The sequence below is a fragment of the Diplotaxodon limnothrissa genome, linkage group LG16, assembly GCF_057381915.1.
Source record: "Diplotaxodon limnothrissa isolate DT_005_m linkage group LG16, D_limnothrissa_male_GT1.1, whole genome shotgun sequence".
NCBI classification, from domain to species: Eukaryota; Metazoa; Chordata; class Actinopteri; order Cichliformes; family Cichlidae; genus Diplotaxodon; species Diplotaxodon limnothrissa.
In genome coordinates this window covers 23,262,822-23,270,164 of record NC_140611.1, presented here as the reverse complement: position 1 = coordinate 23,270,164, position 7,343 = coordinate 23,262,822, and the positions used below count along the sequence as shown (strand labels likewise).

The window sequence follows — 7,343 nt, the reverse complement described above, 5'->3', positions numbered from 1 at the left end:
TCTGGAGCAAAAAAAGGATGAAAAAAAAAAACCACAACCCCAGGAAAAAAAAATGTGAATAAACTCCTTGATGTTCAAACAAGATATACGTCAAATAATACTACTTTCATTTTGCCAATTAAAAAGAGACATGGCCTTTTTAAATGATATAAACAAGTCTTTAGATCATTCAAAAGAGTCCAAAAGAAAAAAAACCAAAATAAACAACAACTGTGGTCCCTTTTGAATCTCCTCACAGCAGTGAGAGTAGATGAAGTGGAGACTCTGTGATAGGAGTGCCAGCTTTTATACAAAAGAGGTGCAGCCTTGGGTGCTCATGTGGTTCTCTGGGAACATGTATGCAGATGAGCTGAGTGGCTGTGGCTAATCCTCTCCTCCCTGTGCAGAGCTGATATTCTCCCTGGAACAGAGACAGCGCACTGTTGTGTATGGATGCTGTCAGTGAGGGCAAAGAGAGGGGGAGGAGTATGGGGGTGGACCCTATAGTAGTCAGAGCAGATTAAAGGAATCCCACCAGCCAATCGCAGCACGGATGCACCAGCTTTATAGTAGCCAGTACCCCGCCCCCACACCACCATCAGATATCCAAGCAGGGGAGACTGGGTAGGACGAAATGAGAGTGGGATGATAATGAGCAATGAATGAGTCATGCGTCAGGAGTGGGCTACAGCCTGGAGAACTTGCGACAGCAGTGGGCCGTTAGAGAGGGGAGCTATTTTCAAAATCGTGTTGCTACAGAAACCGATCACGACACAAAAGCTTCAACCGTTCAACCAAAATAGGGCATCACTGTTATCGATGCATGCTATGACAGGAAGTGATGCGCAAAAGTTTTAGACAAATTCATTTTCGGATGGAAAGCTTTTCAACGAAACTTTTTTTTAAAAGTTGTATAAATAAAGCACTTCTTGAAAAATATTCTGCCTCAGTGAACTCTGTTTATACCACACACCAACCATAATGAAAAGGGACTGAAATTTCAACCCTGGCATTAGTGTGCACCATAGCGGAAGATGTGCTTTGTGTACATTTTAATGCTGCATTTCCTACATTAGATGAATACCCTTGAATTACCATTAGCTAAGCTATATATACTCTAAAAATAAACAAAAACAATACAAACATGACCCAGAAGATATCACTGCAATTGAAATAGCATAGTAACAACAGTAGCAACACTATCATATTTTGTATCACACATCTATATTCACCGTTACCAGCTTATTCCACCCCCTTACATTATGATAAAATATACAATAAAGAATTAAACAACATGTGTCTGTGCCAGGCGTGGGGGATCCAGCTGGGAGGATTTTCTTTCTTTGCTGCCTTTGTCTGACTGTTCATTTCCTTGAGGTATACACTGATGTAAGCTTGTTGTCTGCATAGAAATGAAGTATTAAATATAGCATCGTGGTGGCAATGTGAGAGAAAGGATGTGCAACCTACCTCGGTAACTCACACTGCAAGTCAAGTGCGATTATGCTCCCACGTCTCAGAATCTAATTCAGACTCGGCTGTTAAAGGGTAACATTCGCACCTTTTCCAGCTGCAGAGGAAGTGACTATACAGACTGTAGACTTCAGGAATCAATGACTGTTAAAGGCTCTTGCTGCTCCCATCTCATTGCAGAGGTATCAAAATCAGAGCATGAGCAGCAGAGGGGAGCAGGAAAGAGGCTTTGAAGATCGGCGTACTTATGTAGAATGGCATCCCAAACAGTGGTGTCTGACAGGGACAGGCTCACAACATGAAACAGAGGGCTTCCAGTGTGGCTACCCTCTCTCATGCTCAGTGAAAGTCTCTGCTCAGGAGGGTACCTGAGAGAGGATAGATAAAAGACAGTAAGAGCCTTTTATATGCACCACTTCATCCTCTCAGACCCTTAGCCCTTCAGAGGTTTTGCAGCGTAATTGCATTGCCTGCTGTTGAGTGCAGAATGAACGTCTGACATCCAGGATGTAGTTTACTTTGAACAAAGCTCTAATTGACACTGATTGATTTGCTTGTTTCCCAGACATGCCCAGAAATGGGACCCCTGAGAATGGATGCATGGATATACTCAGTATCCTCCGTGCTGTCCATCTGTGGCCAGCCTAGGCCAGAGTGCTAGGCTTCTCCACATTCGAGGTTTAAAGTGTTACTCAATCTTTCTAGATTAACAGTTTTATTCTGATTTGCCCCAGAAACTAGCAAAATCTCAAAGCCTTCACATTCTTTTTTTAAACTTAATTTCCTCACTCACTCCCTCCCACTCCCATTTGAGCCATTAAGCTGTTGGTGTCGCTAAGTACTTCTGTGAGGTAAGAAAGTCGTTACGTAAGGAAAGTTTCCTCTAATGCACTGCTGACCCAACAAAACACGACGACCCATTAAGTGGACAATGGCAAGATCTGAATGTGAACTCTCACGGCTATGATTTCTTTTCTAGTCATTTGGACACTTTCATATGTTTAAAATAAATAAGGTACAGCTGCAATAATCCATCATTCAAAATCAAAGCGAATGTCAAAACACACAAAAAAGCAGAACAACCATTTACTTATATAACACCAAAAGGCTTTGAATTAATGCTGATCTACAAACCTCAATCTCAAGGAAATGTGATGATGTTATGTAATTCGAAGGTTGAAGAAGCTGGGATGTTTTAATACAGTTAGATCCATAATTTGTTGAACAAAGGCACAGTTTTTGTAGTTTTGCCTCTGTTCAACACCACGGTGGATTTTAACATTTAATTAGTGGGGTTTTACATACGTTTTAAATTAACTGTTTAGGAATTGCAGTCATTTTCATGCATACAGCCTCATCTTCAGAAGCTCAAAATTAATTGGACAATTGACTGACAAGCTGTTTCATGACCTAGTCAGGCCTGTTCCTGTGATATTTCATGACAAATGAGGAAGGCATAATATCTGAAGTCGATTCAAAGTGTTGAATTTTCATTTTGATGTGTTTCAGCCCAAAGATATCACTGTCAAAGTCTATAAGCCAGACACACCTTTATGAATGGTTTTACAACAAGCTGTAAAACCACTGGTTACACTCAAGAACATAAAAATAAGATTAGATTTTACCAGAAAACATATAAAACAGCAACATGCTCCTGAAAAAAAAGACATATGAAACCAAGATTAACTTTCATACCAGAATGATGGAAAGAGAAAAATTATGGGGAAGGAAAGAAACAGCTTGTGATTTGAAGCATAACACATTATCTGCCAAAGAGGCAAAGTTATGGTATGGGCATGCCGGCACAATCGGGTCATTAGAGTTAACTGATAATGTGAGCGTTGATAGAAGTATCAGGACGAATTCTGAAGTTTGCAAGGCTGTGCAGATTCAGCCAAATGTTCCAAAACTGAATAAATGGCACCTCACAGTCCAATCAGTTACTGAAAACAACTCTGAATGCAGAGAGACCCACACTTAGCCACTGGAGGCTGCAGCAAAGCCCTGACAGAGCATCTCAAGGAGGAAAAATAACACTTGGTATGCCAATTTTAGACTTCATTCTATACCTCATGCGAGTTTAAAAACAACCCCTCTATTTGCAATTATGTTAGTTTGCAATTCCTAAACTGTAAATCCAACTTTTCTGTAGAGCCTCTTGAATTAAAGCTGAAAATCTCCAGTTCTATTACATCTTAACTGTTTGATATAAAATCCACTGCAGTTGTGTACAGAGGCAAAACTACAAAACTGTGCCTTTGCCCAACAAATTATGGATTTACCTGTAAAATCTTAGAGTACAGGCCACTAATATCAGAACTAGGAACAGAAAACTTTCTGCAGAATTAAATGTGTGGCACAACAAGAAAGAAATTCATTGTCAGTAGTCTTGTTACTTAAGCACTGTGTAGCTATCTACAGTAAATGCATAAAATAGCGTCATGGTGGAGAAAGATTTTCACAATGTGAATCAGAAGTACCGAAAGACTGTGCATGGCTAAAGCTTCACTGCCAGGAAATACCACATATGCATAAGATGCAGCACAAATGCATGCCTTTTTTTTTTTTTTTGCTGGGCCTGCAAGAAACCCAGAACAAATTACACTGGCACAAATAGATTACCTGCATGTGGCTGGAACAGTCTGTGCTGTGACACTGATTTATGGTAGGCTGCTATCACATTTTGCTATTCACACTGCAAGGTCAAAACATACATGTGGCAAGCTTTAAGTGCACAGAAACAACAGTATAGAGTGGGTTACAGCATCTGTGCAATTGTCTACTTGGCTGTAATTTTACAATTTATTTATTTATTTATTTTTTAAATAGGAATCAATTTTTGCCGCGATTTAAAGGAAATTCTAGATTACAAAGGAAATCACTCCTGATGGATGCAGGAGCTCTGAGAGTAGAAGTGCAGGCTGAAAATGTCAGATATGGTGCTGAATGTCATGGTCACTCTGCTTCAGTGGCGTGGAAGAAAATCAGTGATCACACTTCTGCCGCACACAGGGACCTAACGCCAGAATAAAAACATCTTCTGTTCTGCTCTATGTTTACCTGAACTGAAAGTTATATTAAACTGTAATATCAATAGAACAAAATTAAACACATAGCACTTTATGTTAATTTATTATCAGTAGTGGGTGTCCCACAGCCAATCTAAACTCACAGCTACCGGCAGTCATCAGCAAATACTGTCATCAATCCTGTCTGGAGAAACAATTTGCTTACCTCAAACTCATCTACCCAGGAATCACCTTCTGTTACAGAGAGCGACTGGTTATTACATAGGAATGAGAAATGATTGCGAAGAATAATTAAAAGGCTTGAATCGTCCTTTATCTCTTTGTGAGGTTCTGCTGAGAGATGCCCCCACCGCCCCTGCAACATCAGTGTGAGTATGTGTTTAGAGCATGATGAATGAGTCATTGTGCTTCAGCTATTTTGGCAACAGAGTGATGATGATGGTACTAGATGAGTTAGTTAATGCCTCAAATATTCGGTGAGCTTTCAAGTGTCTTAAAAGAGAAATCCTGTGCCAGTGGAAAATCTTTAAAAAAAGAGTCATCTTCATCTACTTTTCCATCAACAAAGGATTTCATCAGTTAAAGCTTTTGGATAATTTTGTTTCTTCTTTTTAAAAAGAAAGAAGTTAGTTTCAAAATGTAAAGCTTGATAACACCCTTCGCTGTAAAATCAGAGTAGCAGGTTTGCTTACTGTTTCCTGCACAAACAATTTCCTACACCAAATTACAACACTGTGTTATACGTAAGATTCACGTTGCTAAATGCTTTTTTGCCATTTCACTGTTATTTTAGGCTTCTTGTTGTGCACAGTTAATTGCCACAAAATGTAATTGCCTGTTTTTATCCCTAAATGGATTTAAGTCGTGCTTAAATTCTGATATGAATCTGATGATCTGGTTGGATTTTCCCCACACAACCATCTCTTTTAAAGATGGTCTGAAAAAAAGAAAGGGCCTCAGTTGCGGTTCATATTATAAAGAGTTACCAAGAGAAAATATCCAGTGAGCAGCAGTCCAGGGAAAAATTCCCTTGTTGGAGTCATAGGTCAGAGGAGAATGGCCACACTGTTTCGGGATGATAGGAAGGCAATGGAAACTCAAATAATCACTCATTACAACAAAAATTTGCAGAAAAGCATCTCTGAAGATACAACACATCAAAACTTGGAGCAGGCGGCCTACAGCAGCAGAAGAGCACATCAGGTGCCTCTTCTGTCAGGTAAGAACAGGAAACTGAGGATACAAATGACACAGGCTCTCTTAAATCCTCTTGGCACACTTTGTCTCCCATAGTAACAAGATGACATTGTTTAAGTGGCAGAGCCCTCTTGAGTAATGTTGTTGACTAAGTCCATCACTTTGTGACCAGAGTGCAACCACCTTCTGTTGGCTGCTTCAGCAGAATAACACATCATGTCTCAAAGCTCACAAAGTTGAAGATATGCAATGAAGAATTTAGTTAAAGCAAAAGTGGGTCAACCTCAGTATTAGAAAGTGTAACCAATGATGTGCATGTTATTCTCTCCTTTATATTGTGTTCTTAAAACCCAAATACAATTGTTCAACAGTATTACACTAAAGGTACTAAATGCCTGCTGAACTGTATGGATGAATGCCTTTTAGTGAGAGTGCCCATTGTGTAACATCTGAAGTAGGACATGGCATGCTGGTCTCATAATCACAGACTATGGTGCAGCTATATATTTTTCACAGTTATATAACTGTACTTTACTCCTCCGCCTCACTGGACAGGGGAAGGATAGAACTCTGTGCAGTTCCCTGATTTCATGATTAGTTCGCTCAGGTTTGGTTATATCAGGAACAGAAAGCAAACCTGGAGATGTAAAATGAATCAGGGTTTATAATAACATCCAACATCATGGTATATCCTCCGGTTATGCCAGTTGCCGTGAAGGTATTTTGATATTGTTTGCATTTATGGCTGAATGAAGTGAAGAGTACTCAGAAAGGCCCCGACTACAGCATTAGAAAGCTTCAACATTCAGTCCAAATTTCTAGAAAAAGAAAATTATATTCAAATAGAAGAATCTGAGTATTGTTTTGATAATAGTAAAATAAAAAATCCAAGCATTTAGAGAAAATATTGTTATCTATTAGTAATTCAGTATATACAAGTAAAAACACAAAAATACAAAGACACAAACTTCTAGTAATAAATCAGAGAAAACCAGTTACTTTAATTTAAATGTACAATTTTTCAGTTATCAGCTGATTTTAATCCAACACAACTCAGGTAAGTAAAAAGTCAAGGCTCCACAGAGGTGTCTGAAATCTTAATTCCTTCCCATTTCCACTGCTTGCGAAGATAATTCATATTGTATGAATATGATTTATGATAAATCATAAACATGTGTGCTGTAGTCGCGGTGGCCGAGAGGTTAAGGCGTTGGACTCGAAATCCAATGGGGTTTCCCCGCACAGGTTCGAACCCTGTTCGTGACGATAAAGCTTTACTGAATTTCCCGGAGGAACCTACCTGAAAGATTAATAAAGTCCTATCTATATACTTTAAGGTGTGGTTTGGTTGTGATTGGCAAGTCTTTTCCTTATGAATGTGCTACATTCTTGGTTTCTTACTCAGAGCCACCGCTCCTTCGGCCGCAGGCTCTAAAACAGCTGATTACAAAGAAATGGTTAATGTCCATTTAGATACAGTCCCTCTGTGCTGAACTTAAAGTGACGTGCGGAGGAGTTTGACTGGCCTGCATAGAGCCTTACCTCAACTCAATCCAGCACTTAAGTGGTAAATCAGTTGTAAACATTCATTTTCTTAGTAAGTGTTGAGAGGCATGGACACAAACCATGTCTGTCACACTAGATGAGTGAAGTGTATCTTTAAAT

The 7,343-nt window shown here is 39.4% G+C and overlaps 1 non-coding gene across 1 annotated transcript; it reads left to right on the top strand.

The window, feature by feature from the left end:
* Nucleotides 1-6,862: 6,862 nt before the first annotated feature.
* On the top strand, nt 6,863-6,944 carry trnas-cga (transfer RNA serine (anticodon CGA)). Its single transcript has one exon. It is a non-coding gene; the product is annotated as a tRNA-Ser (tRNA).
* The last annotated feature ends 399 nt before the right edge of the window (nt 6,945-7,343 follow it).